Raw genomic sequence first — 27,818 nt, forward strand, 5'->3', positions numbered from 1 at the left:
AGGACAGGCCATGGAGAACAGGGAGGCTTGTTATGCTGATGGGCGGGATGTAAATTGCCAACAGCCACTAGGGAGAAGTGTATGGTGTTTCCTGAAACACCTAAAAAACAAAGCAACAGAGCCTAGGGCACTTCCACTTATGGTCCTATAGCTTAGGGAAATTAAAATAAAAAAGACACAACCACCCCAAAGTTTGGGACGGCTCTGTTTACAAGAACCTCGTTTACGGTAGAAGTTCAATATCGCAGCAAGTGAAAAATGGATAAAGGAGTTGTGCTACTTACGTACAATGCAATATCACTCAGCAATGAAATCTATGTCATCAGGCCCGTAGCAGCATAATGAGTGGATTCAGGTATGATGATTCTAACTGAAATAAGTCACACAGAAAAAGAAACATCATAACATATCACTAATACACGGAATGTAAACTTGGCTACACAGCAACTGAATTACAAAACAGAACAGGGTCTCAAATTTAGAAAACCAACTTATGCTTGCTTAAGGGGAAAGGTGAGTTGGGGTGCTGCATAAAATCAGAGATTGAAATGAGCACAGATAAAGTTCCTTAAGCCAAATATGGAATAGACAAGAGCTACTCCTTGCTCAACAAAATGGACTCAACACCCCATATTAAACGCCTAAGAATGTACCTGATTAGTAAGTATCTTAAAACGTATGGATTGCTATGTCTCCGAAAGAGAATCAAGCATGTGTACAGGGGCATAAACTCAGCAGTGATAGGATTGGAGAGGTTCGGTGAGCAAATGAAAACCCTTTGAAGTCATATTGCATGGTACCCATTCCACGGGTCTCAACTCTCCAGGTTTAAGGTATTCTTCCTTCAGCTAAAACATGCATGTGGAACCCAGAGTATGATCAACCGTGTGATCACGAGACGTGTTCAAATATGTCTCAGTTGTCGTCCCCTGGTACTCGGGTGCAACATTCCAGACGCTTTACTAACACTCTCCAGAGTTGGAGAGTCAGTGCCTTTAACCTCCTGTTTGGCCCAGTTTGCAATTTCTGCGGAAGATGAAAAGGAATAGGGAGAATCAATGACAGACTAGCTGGAGGTGTCTGGACGGGCAAATTTAACTCTCATTTCCCACCAGGAAGAGGAATTAACCAAAGGCTCAGCATGCCGTGCCAGAACCAGATTAGGGCCTGAAGCAATCCTGCGGAGTTGCGGCCAGCTCACAAGAAAACGAGTTGAAGAAAGGAGCTCAGGGGCACTGTAATTCACAAACCTGCAGAGTTATAAATGACAGCTATCGTCCAAAAATATACTGAAGTAAGGCTGCCAAGAGGACTTGAAAGCAGGGCAGAATTGCAGGAAACCGATTTCAGGAGGTAGACTGGAATTGCATTTAAATCATAGGAAAAGAGGCAGAACGTTGACAATGATGCACTTGGCCAAAAAGGGCGTATGCGTTTTTTCCTGAATATATTCAGGAAAAAACGCATACGCACTTTTTGACCAACCAGGCAAGCTTGCAAAGGAAATCTGCACTACAATGAAGTCTCACTTCCCCCCACTCAAAAGGGCCATCTGAAAAAAGTGTAAAATCCAGAAAGGCAGGACAGGCCATGGAGAACTGGGAGCCTTGTTATGCTGATGGGCGGGATGTAAATTGCCAACAGCCACTCGGGAGAAGTGTATGGTGTTTCCTGAAACACCTAAAAAACAAAGCAACAGAGCCTAGGGCACTTCCACTTATGGTCCTATAGCTCACAGTAATTAGAATCAAAAAGACAGAGCCACCCAAAAGTTTGGGATGGCTCTGTTTACAAGAAACTCATTTACGGTACAAGTTCAATATCGCAGAAATTGAAAAATGGATAAAGAAGTTGTGGTACTTAGGTACAATGCAATATCACTCAGCAATCAAATCTATGTCATCAGGCCCGTAGCAGCATAATGAGTGGATTCAGGTATGATGAATCTAACTGAAATAATTCACACAGAAATAGAAACATCATAAGATATCACTAATAAACGGAATGTAAACTTGGCTACACAGGAACAGAATTACAAACAGAACAGGGTCTCAAATTTAGAAAACCAACTTATGCTTGCTTAAGGGGAAACGTGAGTTGGGGTGCTGCATAAAACCAGAGATTGAAATGAGCACAGATAAAGTTCCTTAAGCCAAATATGGAATAGACAAGAGCTACTCCTTGCTCAATGAAATGGACTCAACACCCCATATTAAACGCCTAAGAATGTACCTGACTAGTAAGTATCTTAAAACCTATGGATTGCTGTCTCTGAAAGAGAATCAAGCATGTGTACAGGGGTATAAACGCTGTAGTGATAGGATTGGAGAGGTTCGGTGAACAAATGAAGACCCTTTGAAGTCATATTGCATGGTACCCATTCCACGGGTCTCAACTCTCCAGGTTTAACGTATTCTTCCTTCAGCTAAAACATGCATGTGGAACCCAGAGTATGATCAACCGTGTGATCGGGAGACGTGTTCCAATATGTCTCAGTTTTCGTCCCTGGTACTCGGGTGCAACATTCCAGACGCTTTACTAACACTCTCCCGACTTGGAGAGTCAGTGCCTTTAACCTCCTGTTTGGCCCAGTTTGCAATTTCTGCGGAAGATGAACAGGAATAGGGAGAACCAATGAGAGACTAGCTGGAGGTGTCTGGAAGGGCAAATTTAACTCTCATTTCCCACCAGGAAGAGGAATTAACCAAAGTCTCAGCATGCCGTGCCGGAACCAGATTAGGGCCTGAAGCAATCCTGCTGTGTTGGGGCCAGCTCACAGGAAAGCGAGTTGAAGAAAGGAGCTCAGGGACACTGTAATTCACAAACCTGCAGAGTTATAAATGACAGCTATCATCCAAAAATGTACTGAAGTAAGGCTGCCAAGAGGACTTGAAATCGGGGCAGAATTGCAGGAAACCGATTTCAGGAGGTAGACTGGAATTGCATTTAAAGCATAGGAAAAGAGGCAGAACGTCCACAATGATGCACTTGGCCAAAAAGGGCGTATGCGTTTTTTCCTGAATATATTCAGGAAAAAACGCATATGCCCTTTTTGGCCAACCAAGCAAGCTTGCAAAGGAAATCTGCACTACAATGAAGTCTCACTTCCCCCCGCTCAAAGGGCCATCTGAAAAAAGTGTAAAATACAGAAAGGCAGGACAGGCCATGTAGAAGTGGGAGCCTTGTTATGCTGACGGGCGGGATGTAAATTGCCAACAGCCACTCAGGATAAGTGTATGGTGTTTCCTGAAACACCTAAAAAACAAAGCAACAGAGCCTAGGGCACTTCCACTTATGGTCCTATAGCTTAGGGAAATTAAAATCAAAAAGACACAGCCACCCCAAAGTTTGGGACAGCTCTGTTTACAAGAACTTAGTTTATGGTACAAGTTCAATATTGCAGAAAGTGGAAAATGGATAAAGAAGTTGTGGTACTTACGTACAATGCAATATCACTCAGCAATAAAATCTATGTCATCAGGCCCATAGCAGCATAATGAGAGGATTCAGGTATGATGATTCTAACTGAAATAAGTCACACAGATAATGAAACATCATAAGATATCACTAATACACGGAATGTAAACCTGGCTACACAGGAATTGAATTACAAAACAGAACAGGGTCTCAAATTTAGAAAACCAACTTATGCTTACTTAAGGGGAAAGGTGAGTTGGGGTGTTGCATAAAACCAGAGACTGAAATGAGCACAGATAAATTTCCTTAAGCCAAATATGGAATAGACAAGAGCTACTCCTTGTTAAACGAAATGGACTCAATACCCCGTGTTAAACGCCTAAGAATGTACCTGACTAGTAAGTATCTTAAAACCTATGGATTGCTATGTCTCCGAAAGAGAATCAAGCGTGTGTACAGGGGCATAATCGCAGCAGTAATAACACTGGAGAGGTTCGGTTAGCAAATGAAGACCCTTTGAATTCATATTGTATGGTACCCATTCCACGGGTCTAAACTCTCCATGTTTAAGCTATTCTTCCTTCAGCTGAAACATGCATGTGGAACCCAGAGTATGATCAACCGTGTGATCGGGAGACGTGTTCCAATATGTCTCAGTTTTCGTCCCCTGGTACTCGGGTGCAACATTCCAGATGCTTTACTAACACTCTCCCGACTTGGAGAGTCAGTGCCTTTAACCTCCTGTTTAGCCCAGTTTGCAATTTCTATGGAAGATGAACAGGAATAGGGAGAACCAATGAGAGACTAGCTGGAGGTGTCTGGACGGGCAAATTTAACTCTCATTTCCCACCATGAAGAGGAATTAACCAAAGGCTCACCGTGCCGACCCGGAACCAGATTAGGGCCTGAAGAAATCCTGAGGTGTTGCGGGCAGCTCACAAGAAAGCGAGTTGAAGAAAGGAGCTCAGGGGCACTGTAATTCACAAACCTGCAGAGTTATAAATGACAGCTATCGTCCAAAAATATACTGAAGTAAGGCTGCCAAGAGGACTTGAAAGCGGGGCAGAATTGCAGGAAACCTATTTCATGAGGTAGGCTGGAATTGCATTTAAAGCATAGGAAAAGAGGCAGAATGTCCACAATGATGCACTTGGCCAAAAAGGGCGTATGTGTTTTTTCCTGAATATATTCAGGAAAAAACGCATACACACTTTTTGGCCAACCAAGGAAGCTTCAAAGAAAATCTTCACTACAATGAAGTCTCACTTCCCCCCGGTCAAAAGGGCCATCTGAAAAAAGTGTAAAATCCAGAAAGGCAGGACAGACCATGGAGAACTGGGAGCCTAGTTATGCTGATGGTCGGGATGCAAATTGCCAATAGCCACTCAGGAGAAGTGTATGGTGTTTCCTGAAACATCTAAAAAACAAAGCAACAGAGCCTAGGGCACTTCCACTTATGGTCCTATTGCTTAGGGAAATTAAAATAAAAAAGACACAGCCACCCCAAAGTTTGGGACAGCTCTGTTTACAAGAACCTCGTTTACGGTACAAGTTCAATATCGCAGAAAGTGAAAAATGGATAAAGAAGTTGTGGTACTTACGTACAATGCAATATCACTCAGCAATGAAATCTATGTCATCAGGCCCATCGCAGCATAATGAGTGGATTCAGGTATGATGATTCTAACTGAAATAAGTCACACAGAAAAAGAAACGTCATAAGATATCACTAATACATGGAATGTACACTTGGCTACACAGGAACTGAATTACAAAACAGAACATGGTCTCAAATTTAGAAAAGCAACTTATGCTTGCTTAAGGGGAAAGGTGAGTTGGGGTGCTGCATAAAACCAGAGATTGAAATGAGCACAGATAAAGTTCTATAAGCCAAATATGGAATAGACAAGAGCTACTCCTTGCTCAATGAAATGGACTCAACACCCCATATTAAATGCCTAAGAATGTACCTGACTAGTAAGTATCTTAAAACCTATGGATTGCAGGGTTTCCCTGGTGGCGCAGTGGTTGGGGGTCCGCCTGCCGATGCAGGGGACGCGGGTTCGTGCCGTGGTCTGGGGAGATCCCGCATGCCGTGGAGCGTCTGGGCCCGTGAGTCATGGCCGCTGGGCCTGCGCGTCCGGAGCCTATGCTCCGCAACTGGAGAGGCCACGACAGTGAGAGGCCCGCGTACCACAAAAAAAAAAAAAAAAAAAAACTATGGATTGCTATGTCTCCGAAAGAGAATCAAGCGTGTGTACAGGGGCATAAACGCAGCAGTGATAGGATTGGAGAGGTTCGGTGAGCAAGTGAAGACCATTTGAAGTCATATTGCATGGTACCCATTCCATGGGTCTCAACTCTCCAGGTTTAAGGTATTCTTCCTTCAGCTAAAACATGCATGTGGTACCCAGAGTATGATCAACCGTGTGATTGGGAGACGTGTTCCAATATGTCTCAGTTCTCGTCCCCTGGTAAACGGGTGCAACATTCCAGACGCTTTACTAACACTCTCCCGACTTGGAGAGTCAGTGCCTTTAACCTACTGTTTGGCCCAGTTTGCAATTACTGCGGAAGATGAACAGGAATAGGGAGAACCAATGAGAGAGTAGCTGGAGGTGTCTGGATGGGCAAATTTAACAATCATTTCCCACCAGGAAGAGGAATTAACCAAAGGCTCAGCGTGCCGTGCCGGAACCATATTAGGGCCTGAAGGAATCCTGTGGTGTTGCGGCCAGCTCACAAGAAAGCGAGTTGAAGAAATGAGCTCAGGGGCACTGTAATTCACAAACCTGCAGAGTTATAAATGACAGCTATTGTCCAAAAATATACTGAAGTAAGGCTGCCAAGAGGACTTGAAAGCGGGGCAGAATTGCAGGAAACCGATTTCAGGAGGAATCAGAATTGGATTGCATTTAAAGCACAGGAAAAGAGGCAGAACGTCGACAATGATGCACTTGGCCAAAAAGGGCATATGCGTTTTTTCCTGAATATATTCAGGAAAAAACGCATACGCCCTTTTTGGCCAACCAAGCAAGCTTGCAAAGGAAATCTGCACTACAATGAAGTCTCACTTCCCCCCGGTCAAAAGGGCCATCTGAAAAAAGTGTAAAATCCAGAAAGGCAGGACAGGCCATGGAGAACTGGGAGCCTTGTTATGCTGATGGGCGGGATGTAAATTGCCAACAGCCACTCGGGAGAAGTGTATGGTGTTTCCTGAAACATCTAAAAAACAAAGCAACAGAGCCAAGGGCACTTCCACTTATGGTCCTATAGCTTAGGGAAATTAAAATCAAAAAGACACAGCCAGCCCAAAGTTTTGGACGGCTCTGTTTACAAGAACCTCGTTTACGGTACAAGTTCAATATCGCAGAAAGTGAAAAATGGATAAAGAAGTTGTGGTACTTACGTACAATGCAATATCACTCAGCAATGAAATCTATGTCATCAGGCCCGTAGCAGCACAATGAGTGGATTCAGGTATGATGATTCTAACTGAAATAAGTCACACAGAAAAAGAAACATCATAAGATATCACTAATACAAGGAATGTAAACTTGGCTACATAGGTACTGAATTACAAAACAGAACAGGGTCTCAAATTTAGAAAAGCAACTTATGCTTGCTTAACGGGAAAGGTGAGTTGGGGTGCTGCATAAAACCAGAGATTGAAATGAGCACAGATAAAGTTCCTTAACCCAAATATGGAATAGACAAGAGCTACTCCTTCCTCAATGAAATGGAGTCAACACCCCATATTAAATGCCTAAGAATGTACCTGACTAATAAGTATCTTAAAACCTATGAATTGCTATGTCTCTGAAAGAGAATCAAGCGTGTGTACAGGGGCATAAACGCAGCAGTGATAGGATTGGAGAGGTTCGGTGAGCAAATGAAGACCCTTTGAAGTCATATTGCTTGGTACCCATTCCATGGGTCTCAACTCTCCAGGTTTAAGGTATTCTTCCTTCAGCTAAAACGTGCATGTGGAACCCAGAGTATGATCAACCGTGTGATCGGGAGACGTGTTCAAATATGTCTCAGTTTTCGTCCCCTGGTACTCGGGTGCAAAATTCCAGACGCTTTACTAACACTCTCCCGACTTGGAGAGTCAGTGCCTTTAACCTCCTGTTTGGCCCAGTTTGCAATTTCTGCGGAAGATGAACAGGAATAGGGAGAACCAATGAGAGACTAGCTGGAGGTGTCTGGACGGGCAAATTTAACTCTCATTTCCCACCAGGAAGAGGAATTAACCAAAGGCTCAGCGTGCCATGCCGGAACCAGATTAGGGCCTGAGGCAATCCTGCGGTGTTGCGGCCAGCTGACAGGAAAGCGAGTTGAAGAAAGGAGCTCAGGGGCACTGTAATTCACAAACCTGCAGAGTTATAAATGACAGCTATCGTCCAAAAATATACTGAAGTAAGGCTGCCAAGAGGATTTGAAAGCGGGGCAGAAATGCAGGAAACCGATTTCAGGAGGTAGACTGGAATTGCATTTAAAGCATAGGAAAAGAGGCAGAACGTCCACAATGATGCACTTGGCCGAAAAGGGCATATGCGTTTTTTCCTGAATATATTCAGGAAAAAACGCATACACACTTTTTGGCCAACCAAGCAAGCTTGCAAAGGAAATCTTCACTACAATGAAGTCTCACTTCCCCCCGGTAAAAAGGGCCATCTGAAAAAAGTGTAAAATCCAGAAAGGCAGGACAGGCCATGGAGAACTGGGAGCCTTGTTATGCTGATGGGCGGGATGTAAATTGCCAACAGCCACTCTGGAGAAGTGTATGGTGTTTCCTGAAACATCTAAAAAACAAAGCAACAGAGCCTAGGGCACTTCCACTTATGGTCCTATAGCTTAGGAAAATTAAAATCAAAAAGACAAAGCCACCCCAAAATTTGGGACGGCTCTCTTTACAAGAACCTCATTTACGGTACAAGTTCAATATCGCAGAAAGTGAAAAATGGATAAAGAAGTTGTGGTACTTACGTACAATGCAATATCACTCAGCAATGAAATCTATGTCATCAGGCCCATAGAAGCATAATGAGTGGATTCACGTATGATGATTCTAACTGAAATAAGTCACACAGAAAAAGAAATATCATAAGATATCACTAATACACGGAATGTAATCGTGCCTACACAGGAACTGAATTACAAAACAGAACAGGGTCTCAAATTTAGAAAACCAACTTATGCTTGCTTAAGGGGAAAGGTGAGTTGGGGTGCTGCATAAAACCAGAGATTGAAATGAGCACAGATAAAGTTCCTTAAGCCAAATATGGAGTAGACAAGAGTTACTTCTTGCTCAACGAAATGGACTCAACACCCCATATTAAACGCGCAAGGATGTACCTGACTAGTAAGTATACTAAAACCTATGGTTTGCTATGTCTCCGAAAGAGAATCAAGCATGTGTACAGGGGCATAAACGCAGCAGTGACAGGATTGGAGAGGTTCGGTGAACAAATGAAGACCCTTTGAAGTCATATTGCATGGTACCCATTCCACGGGTCTCAACTCTCCAGGTTTAAGGTATTCTTCCTTCAGCTAAAACATGCATGTGGAACCCAGAGTATGATCAACCGTGTGATCTGGAGACGTGTTCAAATATATCTCAGTTTTCATTCCCTGGTACTCGGGTGCAACACTCCAGACGATTTACTAACACTCTCCCGACTTGGAGAGTCGGTGCCTTTAACCTTCTGTTTGGCCCACTTTGCAATTTCTGCGGAAGATGAACAGGAATAGGGAGAACCAATGAGAGACTAGCTGGAGGTGTCTGGACGGGCAAATTTAACTCTCATTTCCCACCAGGAAGAGGAATTAACCAAAGGCTCAGGGTGCCATGCCGGAACCACAATAGGGCCTGAAGCAATCCTGCGGTGTTGCGGCCAGCTCACAAGAAAGCGAGGTGAAGAAAGGAGCTCAGGGACACTGTAATTCACAAACCTGCAGAGTTATAAATGACAGCTATCGTCCAAAAATATACTGAAGTAAGGCTGCCAAGAGGACTTGAAAGCGGGGCAGAATTGCAGGAAACCGATTGCAGGAGGTAGACTGGAATTGCATTTCAAGCATAGGAAAAGAGGCAGAACGTCCACAATGATGCACTTGGCCAAAAAGGGCGTATGCGTTTTTTCCTGAATATATTCAGGAAAAAACGCATACGCCCTTTTTGACAAACCAAGCAAGCTTGCAAAGGAAATCTGCACTACAATGAAGTCTCACTTGCCCCCGCTCAAAAGGGCCATTTGAAAAAAGTGTAAAATCCAGAAAGGCAGGACAGGCCATGGAGAACTGGGAGCCTTGTTATGCTGATGGGCGGGATGTAAATTGCCAACAGCCACTCGGGAGAAGTGTATGGTGTTTCCTGAAACATCTAAAAAACAAAGCAACAGAGCCTAGGGCACTTCCACTTATGGTCCTATAGCTTAGGGAAATTAAAATAAAAAAGACACAGCCACCCCAGAATTTGGGAAGGCTCTGTTTACAAGAACCTCGTTTACGGTACATGTTCAATATCGCAGAAAGTGAAAAATGGATAAAGAAGTTGTGATACTTACGTACAATGCAATATCACTCAGCAATGATATCTATGTACTCAGGCCCGTAGCAGCATAATGAGTGGATTCAGGTATGATGATTCTAACTGAAATAAGTCACACAGAAAAAGAAACCTCATAAGATATCACTAATACACGGAATGTAAACTTGGCTACACAGGAACTGAATTACAAAACAGAACAGCGTCTCAAATTTAGAAAACCAACTTATGCTTGCTTAAGGGGAAAGGTGAGTTGGGGTGCTGCATAAAACCAGAGACTGAAATGAGCACAGATAAAGTTCCTTAAGCCAAATATGGAATAGACAAGAGCTACTCCTTGCTCAACGAAATGGACCCATCACCCCATATTAAACGCCTGAAAATGTACCTGACTAGTAAGTATCTTAAAACCTATGGATTGCTATGTCTCCGAAACAGAATCAAGTGTGTGTACAGGGGCATAAACGCAGCAGTGGTAGGATTGGAGAGGTTCAGTGAGCAAATGAAGACCCTTTGAATTCATATTTCATGGTACTCATTCCACGGGTCTCAACTCTCCAGGTTTAAGGTATTCTTCCTTCAGCTAAAACATGCATCTGGAACCCAGAGTATGATCAACCGTGTGATCGGGAGACGTGTTCAAATATGTCTCAGTTTCGTTCCCTGGTACTCGGGTGCAACATTCCAGACGCTTTACTAACACTCTCCCGACTTGTAGAGTCAATGCCTTTAAACTCCTGTTTGGCCCAGTTTGCAATTTCTGCGGAAGATGAACAGGAATAGGGAGAACCAATGAGAGACTAGCTGGAGGTGTCTGGACGGGCAAATTTAACTCTCATTTCCCACCAGGAAGAGGAATTAACCAAAGGCTCAGCGTGCCGTGCCGAATCCAGATTAGGGCCTGAAGCAATCTTGCAGTGTTGCGGGCAGCTCACAAGAAAGCGAGTTGAAGAAACGAGCTCAGGGGCACTGTAATTCACAAACCTGCAGAGTTATAAATGACAGCTATCGTCCAAAAATATACTGAAGTAAGGCTGCCAAGAGGACTTGAAAGCGGGGCAGAATTGCAGGAAACTGATTTCAGGAGGTAGACTGGAATTGCATTTAAAGCATAGGAAAAGAGGCAGAACGTCCACAATGATGCACTTGGCCAAAAAGGGCGTATGCGTTTTTTCCTGAATATATTCAGGAAAAAACGCATACGCCCTTTTTGGCCAACCAAGCAAGCTTGCAAAGGAAATCTGCACTACAATGAAGTCTCACTTCCCCCCAGTCAAAACGGCCATCTAAAAAATGTGTAAAATCCAGAAAGGCAGGACAGGCCATGGAGAACTGGGAGCCTTGTTATGCTGATGGGCGGGATGTAAATTGCCAACAGCCACTCGGGAGAAGTGTATGGTGTTTCCTGAAACATCTAAAAAACAAAGCAACAGAGCCAAGGGCACTTCCACTTATGGTCCTATAGCTTAGGGAAATTAAAATCAAAAAGACACAGCCAGCCCAAAGTTTTGGACGGCTCTGTTTACAAGAACCTCGTTTACGGTACAAGTTCAATATCGCAGAAAGTGAAAAATGGATAAAGAAGTTGTGGTACTTACGTACAAGGCAATATCACTCAGCAAGCAAATCTATGTCATCAGGCCCGTAGCAGCACAATGAGTGGATTCAGGTATGATGATTCTAACTGAAATAAGTCACACAGAAAAAGAAACATCATAAGATATCACTAATACAAGGAATGTAAACTTGGCTACATAGGAACTGAATTACAAAACAGAACAGGGTCTCAAATTTAGAAAAGCAACTTATGCCTGCTTAAGGGGAAAGGTGAGTTGGGGTGCTGCATAAAACCAGAGATTGAAATGAGCACAGATAAAGTTCCTTAACCCAAATATGGAATAGACAAGAGCTACTCCTTCCTCAATGAAATGGACTCAACACCCCATATTAAATGCCTAAGAATGTACCTGACTAATAAGTATCTTAAAACCTATGAATTGCTATGTCTCCGAAAGAGAATCAAGCGTGTGTACAGGGGCATAAACGCAGCAGTGATAGGATTGGAGAGGTTCGGTGAGCAAATGAAGACCCTTTGAAGTCATATTGCTTGGTACCCATTCCATGGGTCTCAACTCTCCAGGTTTAAGGTATTCTTCCTTCAGCTAAAACGTGCATGTGGAACCCAGAGTATGATCAACCGTGTGATCGGGAGACGTGTTCAAATATGTCTCAGTTTTCGTCCCCTGGTACTCGGGTGCAAAATTCCAGACGCTTTACTAACACTCTCCCGACTTGGAGAGTCAGTGCCTTTAACCTCCTGTTTGGCCCAGTTTGCAATTTCTGCGGAAGATGAACAGGAATAGGGAGAACCAATGAGAGACTAGCTGGAGGTGTCTGGACGGGCAAATTTAACTCTCATTTCCCACCAGGAAGAGGAATTAACCAAAGGCTCAGCGTGCCATGCCGGAACCAGATTAGGGCCTGAGGCAATCCTGCGGTGTTGCGGCCAGCTGACAGGAAAGCGAGTTGAAGAAAGGAGCTCAGGGGCACTGTAATTCACAAACCTGCAGAGTTATAAATGACAGCTATCGTCCAAAAATATACTGAAGTAAGGCTGCCAAGAGGATTTGAAAGCGGGGCAGAAATGCAGGAAACCGATTTCAGGAGGTAGACTGGAATTGCATTTAAAGCATAGGAAAAGAGGCAGAACGTCCACAATGATGCACTTGGCCGAAAAGGGCATATGCGTTTTTTCCTGAATATATTCAGGAAAACACGCATACGCCCTTTTTGGCCAACCAAGCAAGCTTGCAAAGAAATCTTCACTACAATGAAGTCTCACTTCCCCCCGGTCAAAAGGGCCATCTGATAAAAGTGTAAAATCCAGAAAGGCAGGACAGGCCATGGAGAACTGGGAGCCTTGTTATGCTGATGGGCGGCATGTAAATTGCCAAGAGCCACTTGGGAGAAGTGTATGGTGTTTCCTGAAACATCTAAAAAACAAAGCAACAGAGCCTAGGGCACTTCCACATATGGTCCTATAGCTTAGGGAAATTAAAATAAAAAGACACAGAAAGCCCATGGTTTGGGATGGCTCTGTTTACAAGAACCTCGTTTACGGTACAAGTTCAATATCGCAGAAAGTGAAAAATGGATAAAGAAGTTGTGGTACTTAAGTACAATGCAATATCACTCACCAATGAAATCTATGTCATCAGGCCTGTAGCAGCATAATGACTGGATTCAGGTATGATGATTCTAACTGAAATAAGTCTCACAGAAAAAGAAACATCATAAGATATCACTAATACACGGAATGTAAACTTGACTACATACGAACTGAATTACAAAACAGAACAGGGTCTCAAATTGAGAAAACCAACTTATGCTTGCTTAAGGGGAAAGGTGAGTTGGGGTGCTGCATAAAACCAGAGATTGAAATGAGCACAGATAAAGTTCCTTAAGCCAAATATGGAGTAGACAAGAGTTACTTCTTGCTCAACGAAATGGACTCAACACCCCATATTAAACGCGCAAGGATGTACCTGACTAGTAAGTATACTAAAACCTATGGTTTGCTATGTCTCCGAAAGAGAATCAAGCATGTGTACAGGGGCATAAACGCAGCAGTGACAGGATTGGAGAGGTTCGGTGAACAAATGAAGACCCTTTGAAGTCATATTGCATGGTACCCATTCCACGGGTCTCAACTCTCCAGGTTTAAGGTATTCTTCCTTCAGCTAAAACATGCATGTGGAACCCAGAGTATGATCAACCGTGTGATCTGGAGACGTGTTCAAATATATCTCAGTTTTCATTCCCTGGTACTCGGGTGCAACACTCCAGACGATTTACTAACACTCTCCCGACTTGGAGAGTCGGTGCCTTTAACCTTCTGTTTGGCCCACTTTGCAATTTCTGCGGAAGATGAACAGGAATAGGGAGAACCAATGAGAGACTAGCTGGAGGTGTCTGGACGGGCAAATTTAACTCTCATTTCCCACCAGGAAGAGGAATTAACCAAAGGCTCAGGGTGCCATGCCGGAACCACAATAGGGCCTGAAGCAATCTTGCGGTGTTGCGGGCAGCTCACAAGAAAGCGAGTTGAAGAAAGGAGCTCAGAGGCACTGTAATTCACAAACCTGCAGAGTTATAAATGACAGCTATCGTCCAAAAATATACTGAAGTAAGGCTGCCAAGAGGACTTGAAAGCGGGGCAGAATTGCAGGAAACTGATTTCAGGAGGTAGACTGGAATTGCATTTAAAGCATAGGAAAAGAGGCAGAACGTCGACAATGATGCACTTGGCCAAAAAGGGCGTATGAGTTTTTTCCTGAATTTATTCAGGAAAAAACGCATACACACTTTTTGGCCAACCAAGCAAGCTTGCAAAGGAAATCTTCACTACAATGAAGTCTCACTTCCCCTCGGTAAAAAGGGCCATCTGAAAAAAGTGTAAAATCCAGAAAGGCAGGACAGGCCATGGAGAACTGGGAGCCTTGTTATGCTGATGGGCGGGATGTAAATTGCCAACAGCCACTCTGGAGAAGTGTATGGTGTTTCCTGAAACATCTAAAAAACAAAGCAACAGAGCCTAGGGCACTACCACTTATGGTCCTATAGCTTAGGAAAATTAAAATCAAAAAGACAAAGCCACCCCAAAATTTGGGACGGCTCTCTTTACAAGAACCTCATTTACGGTACAAGTTCAATATCGCAGAAAGTGAAAAATGGATAAAGAAGTTGTGGTACTTACGAACAATGCAATATCACTCAGCAATGAAATCTATGTCATCAGGCCCATAGCAGCATAATGAGTGGATTCAGGTATGATGATTCTAACTGAAATAAGTCACACAGAAAAAGAAATATCATAAGATATCACTAATACACGGAATGTAATCGTGCCTACACAGGAACTGAATTACAAAACAGAACAGGGTCTCAAATTTAGAAAACCAACTTATGCTTGCTTAAGGGGAAAGGTGAGTTGGGGTGCTGCATAAAACCAGAGATTGAAATGAGCACAGATAAAGTTCCTTAAGCCAAATATGGAGTAGACAAGAGTTACTTCTTGCTCAACGAAATGGACTCAACACCCCATATTAAACGCGCAAGGATGTACCTGACTAGTAAGTATACTAAAACCTATGGTTTGCTATGTCTCCGAAAGAGAATCAAGCATGTGTACAGGGGCATAAACGCAGCAGTGACAGGATTGGAGAGATTCGGTGAACAAATGAAGACCCTTTGAAGTCATATTGCATGGTACCCATTCCACGGGTCTCAACTCTCCAGGTTTAAGGTATTCTTCCTTCAGCTAAAACATGCATGTGGAACCCAGAGTATGATCAAGCGTGTGATCTGGAGACGTGTTCAAATATATCTCAGTTTTCATTCCCTGGTACTCGGGTGCAACACTCCAGACGATTTACTAACACTCTCCCGACTTGGAGAGTCGGTGCCTTTAACCTTCTGTTTGGCCCACTTTGCAATTTCTGCGGAAGATGAACAGGAATAGGGAGAACCAATGAGAGACTAGCTGGAGGTGTCTGGACGGGCAAATTTAACTCTCATTTCCCACCAGGAAGAGGAATTAACCAAAGGCTCAGGGTGCCATGCTGGAACCACAATAGGGCCTGAAGCAATCTTGCGGTGTTGCGGGCAGCTCACAAGAAAGCGAGTTGAAGAAAGGAGCTCAGGGGCACTGTAATTCACAAACCTGCAGAGTTATAAATGACAGCTATCGTCCAAAAATATACTGAAGTAAGGCTGCCAAGAGGACTTGAAAGCGGGGCAGAATTGCAGGAAACTGATTTCAGGAGGTAGACTGGAATTGCATTTAAAGCATAGGAAAAGAGGCAGAACGTCGACAATGATGCACTTGGCCAAAAAGGGCGTATGAGTTTTTTCCTGAATATATTCAGGAAAAAACGCATACACACTTTTTGGCCAACCAAGCAAGCTTGCAAAGGAAATCTTCACTACAATGAAGTCTCACTTCCCCCCGGTAAAAAGGGCCATCTGAAAAAAGTGTAAAATCCAGAAAGGCAGGACAGGCCATGGAGAACTGGGAGCCTTGTTATGCTGATGGGCGGGATGTAAATTGCCAACAGCCACTCTGGAGAAGTGTATGGTGTTTCCTGAAACATCTAAAAAACAAAGCAACAGAGCCTAGGGCACTTCCACTTATGGTCCTATAGCTTAGGAAAATTAAAATCAAAAAGACAAAGCCACCCCAAAATTTGGGACGGCTCTCTTTACAAGAACCTCATTTACGGTACAAGTTCAATATCGCAGAAAGTGAAAAATGGATAAAGAAGTTGTGGTACTTACGTACAATGCAATATCACTCAGCAATGAAATCTATGTCATCAGGCCCATAGCAGCATAATGAGTGGATTCAGGTATGATGATTCTAACTGAAATAAGTCACACAGAAAAAGAAATATCATAAGATATCACTAATACACGGAATGTAATCGTGCCTACACAGGAACTGAATTACAAAACAGAACAGGGTCTCAAATTTAGAAAACCAACTTATGCTTGCTTAAGGGGAAAGGTGAGTTGGGGTGCTGCATAAAACCAGAGATTGAAATGAGCACAGATAAAGTTCCTTAAGCCAAATATGGAGTAGACAAGAGTTACTTCTTGCTCAACGAAATGGACTCAACACCCCATATTAAACGCGCAAGGATGTACCTGACTAGTAAGTATACTAAAACCTATGGTTTGCTATGTCTCCGAAAGAGAATCAAGCATGTGTACAGGGGCATAAACGCAGCAGTGACAGGATTGGAGAGGTTCGGTGAACAAATGAAGACCCTTTGAAGTCATATTGCATGGTACCCATTCCACGGGTCTCAACTCTCCAGGTTTAAGGTATTCTTCCTTCAGCTAAAACATGCATGTGGAACCCAGAGTATGATCAACCGTGTGATCTGGAGACGTGTTCAAATATATCTCAGTTTTCATTCCCTGGTACTCGGGTGCAACACTCCAGACGATTTACTAACACTCTCCCGACTTGGAGAGTCGGTGCCTTTAACCTTCTATTTGGCCCACTTTGCAATTTCTGCGGAAGATGAACAGGAATAGGGAGAACCAATGAGAGACTAGCTGGAGGTGTCTGGACGGGCAAATTTAACTCTCATTTCCCACCAGGAAGAGGAATTAACCAAAGGCTCAGGGTGCCATGCCGGAACCACAATAGGGCCTGAAGCAATCTTGCGGTGTTGCGGGCAGCTCACAAGAAAGCGAGTTGAAGAAAGGAGCTCAGGGGCACTGTAATTCACAAACCTGCAGAGTTATAAATGACAGCTATCGTCCAAAAATATACTGAAGTAAGGCTGCCAAGAGGACTTGAAAGCGGGGCAGAATTGCAGGAAACTGATTTCAGGAGGTAGACTGGAATTGCATTTAAAGCATAGGAAAAGAGGCAGAACGTCGACAATGATGCACTTGGCCAAAAAGCGCATATGCGTTTTTTCCTGAATATATTCAGGAAAAAACGCATACGCCCTTTTTGACCAACCAAGCAAGCTTGCAAAGGAAATCTGCACTACAATGAAGTCTCACTTCCCCCCGGTCAAAACGGCCATCTAAAAAATGTGTAAAATCCAGAAAGGCAGGACAGGCCATGGAGAACTGGGAGCCTTGTTATGCTGATGGGCGGGATGTAAATTGCCAACAGCCACTCTGGAGAAGTGTATGGTGTTTCCTGAAACATCTAAAAAACAAAGCAACAGAGCCAAGGGCACTTCCACTTATGGTCCTATAGCTTAGGGAAATTAAAATCAAAAAGACACAGCCAGCCCAAAGTTTTGGACGGCTCTGTTTACAAGAACCTCGTTTACGGTACAAGTTCAATATCGCAGAAAGTGAAAAATGGATAAAGAAGTTGTGGTACTTACGTACAAGGCAATATCACTCAGCAATGAAATCTATGTCATCAGGCCCGTAGCAGCACAATGAGTGGATTCAGGTATGATGATTCTAACTGAAATAAGTCACACAGAAAAAGAAACATCATAAGATATCACTAATACAAGGAATGTAAACTTGGCTACATAGGAACTGAATTACAAAACAGAACAGGGTCTCAAATTTAGAAAAGCAACTTATGCTTGCTTAACGGGAAAGGTGAGTTGGGGTGCTGCATAAAACCAGAGATTGAAATGAGCACAGGTAAAGTTCCTTAACCCAAATATGGAATAGACAAGAGCTACTCCTTCCTCAATGAAATGGACTCAACACCCCATATTAAATGCCTAAGAATGTACCTGACTAATAAGTATCTTAAAACCTATGGATTGCTATGTCTCCGAAAGAGAATCAAGCGTGTGTACAGGGGCATAAACGCAGCAGTGATAGGATTGGAGAGGTTCGGTGAGCAAATGAAGACCCTTTGAAGTCATATTGCTTGGTACCCATTCCATGGGTCTCAACTCTACAGGTTTAAGGTATTCTTCCTTCAGCTAAAACGTGCATGTGGAACCCAGAGTATGATCAACCGTGTGATCGGGAGACGTGTTCAAATATGTCTCAGTTTTCGTCACCTGGTACTCGGGTGCAAAATTCCAGACGCTTTACTAACACTCTCCCGACTTGGAGAGTCAGTGCCTTTAACCTCCTGTTTGGCCCAGTTTGCAATTTCTGCGGAAGATGAACAGGAATAGGGAGAACCAATGAGAGACTAGCTGGAGGTGTCTGGACGGGCAAATTTAACTCTCATTTCCCACCAGGAAGAGGAATTAACCAAAGGCTCAGCGTGCCATGCCGGAACCAGATTAGGGCCTGAGGCAATCCTGCGGTGTTGCGGCCAGCTGACAGGAAAGCGAGTTGAAGAAAGGAGCTCAGGGGCACTGTAATTCACAAACCTGCAGAGTTATAAATGACAGCTATCGTCCAAAAATATACTGAAGTAAGGCTGCCAAGAGGATTTGAAAGCGGGGCAGAAATGCAGGAAACCGATTTCAGGAGGTAGACTGGAGTTGCATTTAAAGCATAGGAAAAGAGGCAGAACGTCCACAATGATGCACTTGGCCGAAAAGGGCATATGCGTTTTTTCCTGAATATATTCAGGAAAACACGCATACGCCCTTTTTGGCCAACCAAGCAAGCTTCCAAAGGAAATCTGCACTACAATGAAGTCTCACTTCCCCCCGGTCAAAAGGGCCATCTGATAAAAGTGTAAAATCCAGAAAGGCAGGACAGGCCATGGAGAACTGGGAGCCTTGTTATACTGATGGGCGGCATGTAAATTGCCAAGAGCCACTTGGGAGAAGTGTATGGTGTTTCCTGAAACATCTAAAAAACAAAGCAACAGAGCCTAGGGCACTTCCACATATGGTCCTATAGCTTAGGGAAATTAAAATAAAAAAGACACAGAAAGCCCAAAGTTTGGGACGGCTCTGTTTACAAGAACCTCGTTTACGGTACAAGTTCAATATCGCAGGAAGTGAAAAATGGATAAAGAAGTTGTGGTACTTAAGTACAATGCAATATCACTCACCAATGAAATCTATGTCATCAGGCCTGTAGCAGCATAATGACTGGATTCAGGTATGATGATTCTAACTGAAATAAGTCTCACAGAAAAAGAAACATCATAAGATATCACTAATACACGGAATGTAAACTTGACTACATACGAACTGAATTACAAAACAGAACAGGGTCTCAAATTGAGAAAACCAACTTATGCTTGCTTAAGGGGAAAGGTGAGTTGGGGTGCTGCATAAAACCAGAGATTGAAATGAGCACAGATAAAGTTCCTTAGGCCAAATATGGAATAGACAAGAGCTACTCCTTGCTCAACGAAATGTACTCAACACCCCATATTAAACGCCTAAGAATGTACCTGACTAGTAAGTATCTTAAAACCTATGGATTGCTATGTCTCCGAAAGAGAATCAAGCGTGTGTACAGGGTCATAAACAAAGCAGTGATAGGATTAGAGAGGATCGGTGAGCAAATGAAGACCCTTTGAAGTCATATTCCATGCTACCCATTCCACGGGTCTCACCTCTCCAGGTTTAAGGTATACTTCCTTCAGCTAAAAGATGCATGTGGAACCCAGAGTATGATCAACCGTGTGATCGGGAGACGTGTTCAAATATGTCTCAGTTTTCGTCCCCTGGTACTCAGGTGCAACATTCCAGACGCTTTACTAACACTCTCCCAACTTGTAGAGTCAGTGCCTTTAACCTCCTGTTTGGCCCAGTTTGTAATTTCTGCGGAAGATGAACAGGAATAGGGAGAACCAATGAGAGACTAGCTGGAGGTGTCTGGACGGGCAAATTTAACTCTCATTTCCCACCAGTAAGAGGAATTCACCAAAGGCTAAGCGTGCCATGCCGGAACAATACTAGGGCCTGAAGCCATCCTGCGGTGTTGCGGCCAGCTCACAAGAAAGAGAGTTGAAGAAAGGAGCTCAGGGACACTGTAATTCACAAACCTGCAGAGTTATAAATGACAGCTATCGTCCAAAAATATACTTAAGTAAGGCTGCCAAGAGGACTTGAAGCGGGGCAGAATTGCAGGAAACCGATTTCAGGAGTTAGACAGGAATTGCATTTAAAGCATAGGAAAAGAGGCAGAACGTCCACAATGATGCACTTGGCCAAAAAGGGCGTATGAGTTTTTTCCTGAATATATTCAGGAAAAAACGCATACACACTTTTTGGCCAACCAAGCAAGCTTGCAAAGGAAATCTTCACTACAATGAAGTCTCACTTCCCCCCGGTAAAAAGGGCCATCTGAAAAAAGTGTAAAATCCAGAAAGGCAGGACAGGCCATGGAGAACTGGGAGCCTTGTTATGCTGATGGGCGGGATGTAAATTGCCAACAGCCACTCTGGAGAAGTGTATGGTGTTTCCTGAAACATCTAAAAAACAAAGCAACAGAGCCTAGGGCACTTCCACTTATGGTCCTATAGCTTAGGAAAATTAAAATCAAAAAGACAAAGCCACCCCAAAATTTGGGACGGCTCTCTTTACAAGAACCTCATTTACGGTACAAGTTCAATATCGCAGAAAGTGAAAAATGGATAAAGAAGTTGTGGTACTTACGTACAATGCAATATCACTCAGCAATGAAATCTATGTCATCAGGCCCATAGCAGCATAATGAGTGGATTCAGGTATGATGATTCTAACTGAAATAAGTCACACAGAAAAAGAAATATCATAAGATATCACTAATACACGGAATGTAATCGTGCCTACACAGGAACTGAATTACAAAACAGAAGAGGGTCTCAAATTTAGAAAACCAACTTATGCTTGCTTAAGGGGAAAGGTGAGTTGGGGTGCTGCATAAAACCAGAGATTGAAATGAGCACAGATAAAGTTCCTTAAGCCAAATATGGAGTAGACAAGAGTTACTTCTTGCTCAACGAAATGGACTCAACACCCCATATTAAACGCGCAAGGATGTACCTGACTAGTAAGTATACTAAAACCTATGGTTTACTATGTCTCCGAAAGAGAATCAAGCATGTGTACAGGGGCATAAACGCAGCAGTGACAGAATTGGAGAGGTTCGGTGAACAAATGAAGACCCTTTGAAGTCATATTGCATGGTACCCATTCCACGGGTCTCAACTCTCCCGGTTTAAGGTATTCTTCCTTCAGCTAAAACATGCATGTGGAACCCAGAGTATGATCAACCGTGTGATCTTGAGACGTGTTCAAATATATCTCAGTTTTCATTCCCTGGTACTCGGGTGCAACACTCCAGACGATTTACTATCACTCTCCCGACTTGGAGAGTCGGTGCCTTTAACCTTCTGTTTGGCCCACTTTGCAATTTCTGCGGAAGATGAACAGGAATAGGGAGAACCAATGAGAGACTAGCTGGAGGTGTCTGGACGGGCAAATTTAACTCTCATTTCCCACCAGGAAGAGGAATTAACCAAAGGCTCAGGGTGCCATGCCGGAACCACAATAGGGCCTGAAGCAATCCTGCGGTGTTGCGGCCAGCTCACAAGAAAGCGAGTTGAAGAAAGGAGCTCAGGGACACTGTAATTCACAAACCTGCAGAGTTATAAATGACAGCTATCGTCCAAAAATATACTGAAGTAAGGCTGCCAAGAGGACTTGAAAGCGGGGCAGAATTGCAGGAAACCGATTGCAGGAGGTAGACTGGAATTGCATTTCAAGCATAGGAAAAGAGGCAGAACGTCCACAATGATGCACTTGGCCAAAAAGGGCGTATGCGTTTTTTCCTGAATATATTCAGGAAAAAACGCATACGCCCTTTTTGACCAACCAAGCAAGCTTGCAAAGGAAATCTGCACTACAATGAAGTCTCACTTGCCCCCGCTCAAAAGGGCCATTTGAAAAAAGTGTAAAATCCAGAAAGGCAGGACAGGCCATGGAGAAATGGGAGCCTTGTTATGATGATGGGCGGGATGTAAATTGCCAACAGCCACTCGGGAGAAGTGTATGGTGTTTCCTGAAACATCTAAAAAACAAAGCAACAGAGCCTAGGGCACTTCCACTTATGGTCCTATAGCTTAGGGAAATTAAAATAAAAAAGACACAGCCACCCCAGAATTTGGGAAGGCTCTGTTTACAAGAACCTCATTTACGGTACATGTTCAATATCGCAGAAAGTGAAAAATGGATAAAGAAGTTGTGGTACTTACGTACAATGCAATATCAATCAGCAATGAAATCTATGTACTCAGGCCCGTAGCAGCATAATGAGTGGATTCAGGTATGATGATTCTAACTGAAACAAGTCACACAGAAAAAGAAACATCATAAGATATCACTAATACATGGAATGTAAACTTGGCTACACAGGAACTGAATTACAAAACAGAACAGGGTCTCAAATTTAGAAAACCAACTTGTGCTTGCTTAAGGGGAAAGGTGAGTTGGGGTGCTGCATAAAACCAGAGATTGAAATGAGCATAGATAAAGTTCCTTAAGCCAAATATGGAATAGACAAGAGCTACTCCTTGCTCAACAAAATGGACTCAACACCCCATATTAAACGCATACGAATGTACCTGACTAGTAAGTATTTTAAAACCTATGGATTTCTATGTCTCTGAAAGAGAATCAAGCGTGTGTACAGGGGCATAAATGCAGCAGTGACAGGATTGGAGAGGTTCGGTGAGCAAATGAAGACCCTTTTAAGTTATATTGCATGGTACCTATTCCACGGGTCTCAACTCTCCAGATTTAAGGTATTCTTCCTTCAGCTAAAACATGCATGTGCAACCCAGAGTATGATCATCCATGTGATCGGGAGATGTGTTCAAGTATGTCTCAGTTTTCGTCCCCTGGTACTCGGGTGCAACATTCCAGACCCCTTACTAAACCTCTCCCGACTTGGAGAGTCAAAGCCTTTAACCTCCTGTTTGGCCCAGTTTGCAATTTCTGCGGAAGATGAACAGGAATAGGGAGAACCAATGAGAGACCAGCTGGAGGTGTCTGGACGGGCAAATTTAACTCTCATTTCCCACGAGGAACAGGAATTAACCAAAGGCTCAGCGTGCCGAGCCGGAACCAGATTAGGGCCTGAAGCAATCCTGCGGTGTTACGGCCAGCTCACAGGAAAGCGAGTTGAAGAAAGGAGTTCAGGGGCACTGTAATTCACAAACCTGCAGAGTTATAAATGACAGCTATCGTCCAAAAATATACTGAAGTAAGGCTGCCAAGAGGACTTGAAAGCGGGGCAGAATTGCACGAAACTGATTTCAGGAGGTAGACTGGAATTGCATTTAAAGCATAGGAAAAGAGGCAGAACGTCCACAATGATGCACTTGGCCAAAAAGGGCGTATGCGTTTTTTCCTGAATATATTCAGGAAAAAACGCATACGCACTTTTTGGCCAACCAGGCAAGCTTGCAAAGGAAATCTGCACTACAATGAAGTCTCACTTCCCCCCGGTCAAAAGGGCCATCTGAAAAAAGTGTAAAATCCAGAAAGGCAGGACAGGCCATGGAGAACTGGGAGCCTTGTTATGCTGATGGGCGGGATGTTAATTGCCAACAGCCACTCTGGAGAAGTGTATGGTGTTTCCTGAAACATCTAAAAAACAAAGCAACAGAGCCTACGGCACTTCCACTTATGGTCCTATAGATTAGGGAAATTAAAATCAAAAAGACACAGCCAACCCAAAGTTTGGGAAGGCTCTGTTTACAAGAACCTCGTTTACGGTACAAGATCAATATTGCAGAAAGTGAAAAATGGATAAAGAAGTTTTGGTACTTATGTACAATGTAATATCACTCAGCAAGCAAATCTATGTCATCAGGCCTGTAGCAGCATAATGAGTGGATTCAGGTATGATGATTCTAACTGAAATAAGTCACACAGAAAAAGAAACATCATAAGATATCACTAATACACGGAATGTAAACTTAGCTACACAGGAACTGAATTACAAAACAGAACAGGGTCTCAAATTTAGAAAACCAACTTATGCTTGCTTAAGGGGAAAGGTGAGTTGGGGTGCTGCATAAAACCAGAGATTGAAATGAGCAGAGATAAAGTTCTATAAGCCAAATATGGAATAGACAAGAGCTACTCCTTGCTCAGCGAAATGGACTCAACACCCCATATTCAACGCCTAGGAATATACCTGACTAGTAAGAATCATAAAACCTATGGATTTATATATCTCTGTAAGAGAATCAAGAGTGTGTACAGCGGCATTAAAGCAGTGAAAATCAGCTAAATACCATAATAAAAATAAAATTCTTAAACAAAACACAATGACAGTGAAATAGAGAGCAATACTTAAGTAATTCATTCAAGACTTCTAATGCAACCTGCATTTACCACATCTACACGCAGAGCTGGGTGACACATAAGGGTGGACACTTGGGGCTCATAAGATTTGTGAGGTTCGGTGAGCAAATGCAGACCCTTTGAAGTCATATTGCATGGTACCCATTCCATGGGTCTCAACTCTCCAGGTTTAAGGGATTCTTCCTTCAGCTAAAACATCCATGTGGAACCCAGAGTATGATCCACCATGTGATCGACAAAAGTGTTCAAATGTATCTCACTTTTCGTTCCCTGGTACTCGGGTGCAACATTCCAGACGCTTTACTAACACTCTCCCGACTTGCAGAGGCAGTGCCTTTAACCTCCTGTTTGGCCCAGTTTGCAATTTCTGCGGAAGATGAACAGGAATAGGGAGAACCATTGAGAGACTAGCTCGAGGTGTCTGGACGGGCAAATTGAACTCTCATTTCCCACCAGGAAGAGGTATTAACCAAAGGCTCAGCATGCCGTGCCGGAACTAGATTAGGGCCTGAAACAATCCTGCGGTGTTGCAGCCAGCTCACAAGAAAGCGAGTTGAAGAAAGGAGCTCAGGGGCACTGTAATTCACAAACCTGCAGAGTTATAAATGACAGCTATCGTCCAAAAATATACTGAAGTAAAGCTGCCAAGAGGACTTGAAAGCGGGGCAGAATTGCAGGAAACTGATTTCGGGACGTAGACTGGAATTGCATTTAAACCATAGGAAAAGAGGCAGAATGTCCACAATGATGCACTTGGCCAAAAAGGGCGTATGCGTTTTTTCCTGAATATATTCAGGAAAAAACGCATACGCCCTTTTTGGCCAACCAAGCAAGCTTGCAAAGAAATCTGCACTACAATGAAGTCTCACTTCCCCCCAGTCAAAAGGGCCATCTGAAAAAAGTGTAAAATCCAGAAAGGCAGGACAGGCCATGGAGAAATGGGAGCCTTGTTATGCTGATGGGCGGGATGTAAATGGCCAACAGCCACACCGGAGAAGTGTATGGTGTTTCCTGATACATCTAAAAAACAAAGCAACAGAGCCTAGGGCACTTCCACTTATGGACCTATAGCTTAGGGAAATTAAAATCAAAAAGACCCAGCCACCCCAAAGTTTGGGACGGATCTGTTTACAAGAACTTCGTTTACGGTACAAGTTGAATATCACAGAAAGTGAAAAATGGATAAAGAAGTTGTGGTACTTATGTACAATGCAATATCACTCAGCAATGAAATCTATGTCATCAGGCCCGTAGCAGCATAATGAGTGGATTGAGGTACGATGATTCTAACTGAAATAAGTCACACAGAAAAAGAAACATCATAAGATATCACTAATATTCGGAATGTAAACTTGGCTACAATAGAACTGAATTACAAAACAGAACAGGGTCTCAAATTTAGAAAAGCAACTTATGCTTGCTTAAGGGGAAAGGTGAGTTGGGGTGCTGCATAAAACCAGAGATGGAAATGAGCACAGATAAAGTTCCTTAAGCCAAATATGGAATAGACAAGAGCTACTCCTTGCTCAACGAAATGGACTCAACACCCCATATTAAATGCCTAAGAATGTACCTGACTAGTAAGTATCTTAAAACCTATGGATTGCTATGTCTCCGAAAGAGAATCAAGCGTGTGTACAGGGGCATAAACGCAGCAGTGACAGGATTGGAGAGGTTCGGTGAGCAAATGAAGACCCTTTGAAGTCATATTGCATGGTACCCATTCCACGGGTCTCAACTCTCCAGTTTTAAGGTATTCTTCCTTCAGCTGAAACATGCATGTGGAACCCAGGGTATGATCAACCATGTGATCGGGAGATGTGTTCAATTATGTCTCAGTTTTCATCCCCTGGTACTCGGGTGCAACATTCCAGACGCTTTACTGACACTAACCGACTTGGAGAGTCAGTGCCTTTAACCTCCTGTTTGGCCCAGTTTGCAATTTCTGCGGAAGATGAACAGGAGTAGGGAAATCCAATGAGAGACTAGCTGGAGCTGTCTGGACGGGCAAATTTAACTCTCATTTCCCACCAGGAAGAGGAATTAAGCAAAGGCTCAGCGTGGCATGCCGGAACCAGATTAGGGCCTGAAGGAATCCTGCGGTGTTGCGGCCAGCTCACAAGAAAGCGAGTTGAAGAAAGGAGCTCAGGGGCACTGAAATTCACAAAACTGCAGAGTTATAAATGACAGCTATTGTCCGAAAATATACTGAAGTAAGGCTGCCAAGAGGTCTTGAAAGCGGGGCAGAATTGCAGGAAAACGATTTCAGGAGGTAGACTGGAATTGCATTTAAAGCATAGGAAAAGAGGCAGAACGTCCACAATGATGCACTTGGCCAAAAAGTGCGTATGCGTTTTTTCCTGAATATATTCAGAAAAAAACGCATACGCCCTTTTTGGCCAACCAAGCAAGCTTGCAAAGGAAATCTGCACTACAATGAAGTCTCACTTCCCCACAGTGAAAAGGGCCATCTGAAAAAATGTAAAATCCAGAAAGGCAGGACAGGCCATGGAGAACTGGTAGCTTTGTTATGCTGATGGGCGGGATGTAAATTGCCAACAGCTCCTTGGGAGAAGTGTATGGTGTTTCCTGAAACATCTAAAAAACAAAGCAACAGAGCCAAGGGCACTTCCACATATGGTCCTATAGCTTAGGGAAATTAATTTCAAAAAGACACAGCCAGCTCAAAAATTTGGAACGGCTCTTTTTACAGGAATCTCTTCTATGGCACAAGTTAAATATCCCAGAGAGCAAATGATGGATAAAGAAGTTTCGGTACTTATGTACAACAGAATACCACTCATCAATGAAATCTGTGTCACCAGGCCCATACAAGCATAATGAGTGGATTGAGGCATGATGATTGTAAATGAAATAAGTCACACAGAAAAAGAAACATCATAAGATATCACTAATAAACGGAATGTAATCTTGGCTACACAGGAACTGAATTACAAAACAGAACAGGGTCTCAAATTTAGAAAACCAACTTATGCTTGCTTAAGGGGAAAGGTGAGTTGGGGTGCTGCATAAAAGCAGAGATTGAAATGAGCACAGATAAAGTTCCTTAAGCCAAA

The 27,818-nt window shown here is 43.3% G+C and overlaps 1 long non-coding RNA gene across 1 annotated transcript in view; it reads right to left on the reverse strand.

Moving 5' to 3' along the window:
* Window positions 1–6,745: 6,745 nt before the first annotated feature.
* Window positions 6,746–27,818, reverse strand: part of LOC125965016 (uncharacterized) — a 97,267-nt gene continuing 76,194 nt past the window's right edge. Inside the window, exon 3 of the long non-coding RNA XR_007478447.1 lies at window positions 6,746–6,912. This is a non-coding gene — a long non-coding RNA (uncharacterized LOC125965016). The remainder of the gene's footprint in view (window positions 6,913–27,818) is intronic.

This window comes from Orcinus orca, chromosome 7, assembly GCF_937001465.1.
Source record: "Orcinus orca chromosome 7, mOrcOrc1.1, whole genome shotgun sequence".
Taxonomy (NCBI): Eukaryota; Metazoa; Chordata; class Mammalia; order Artiodactyla; family Delphinidae; genus Orcinus; species Orcinus orca.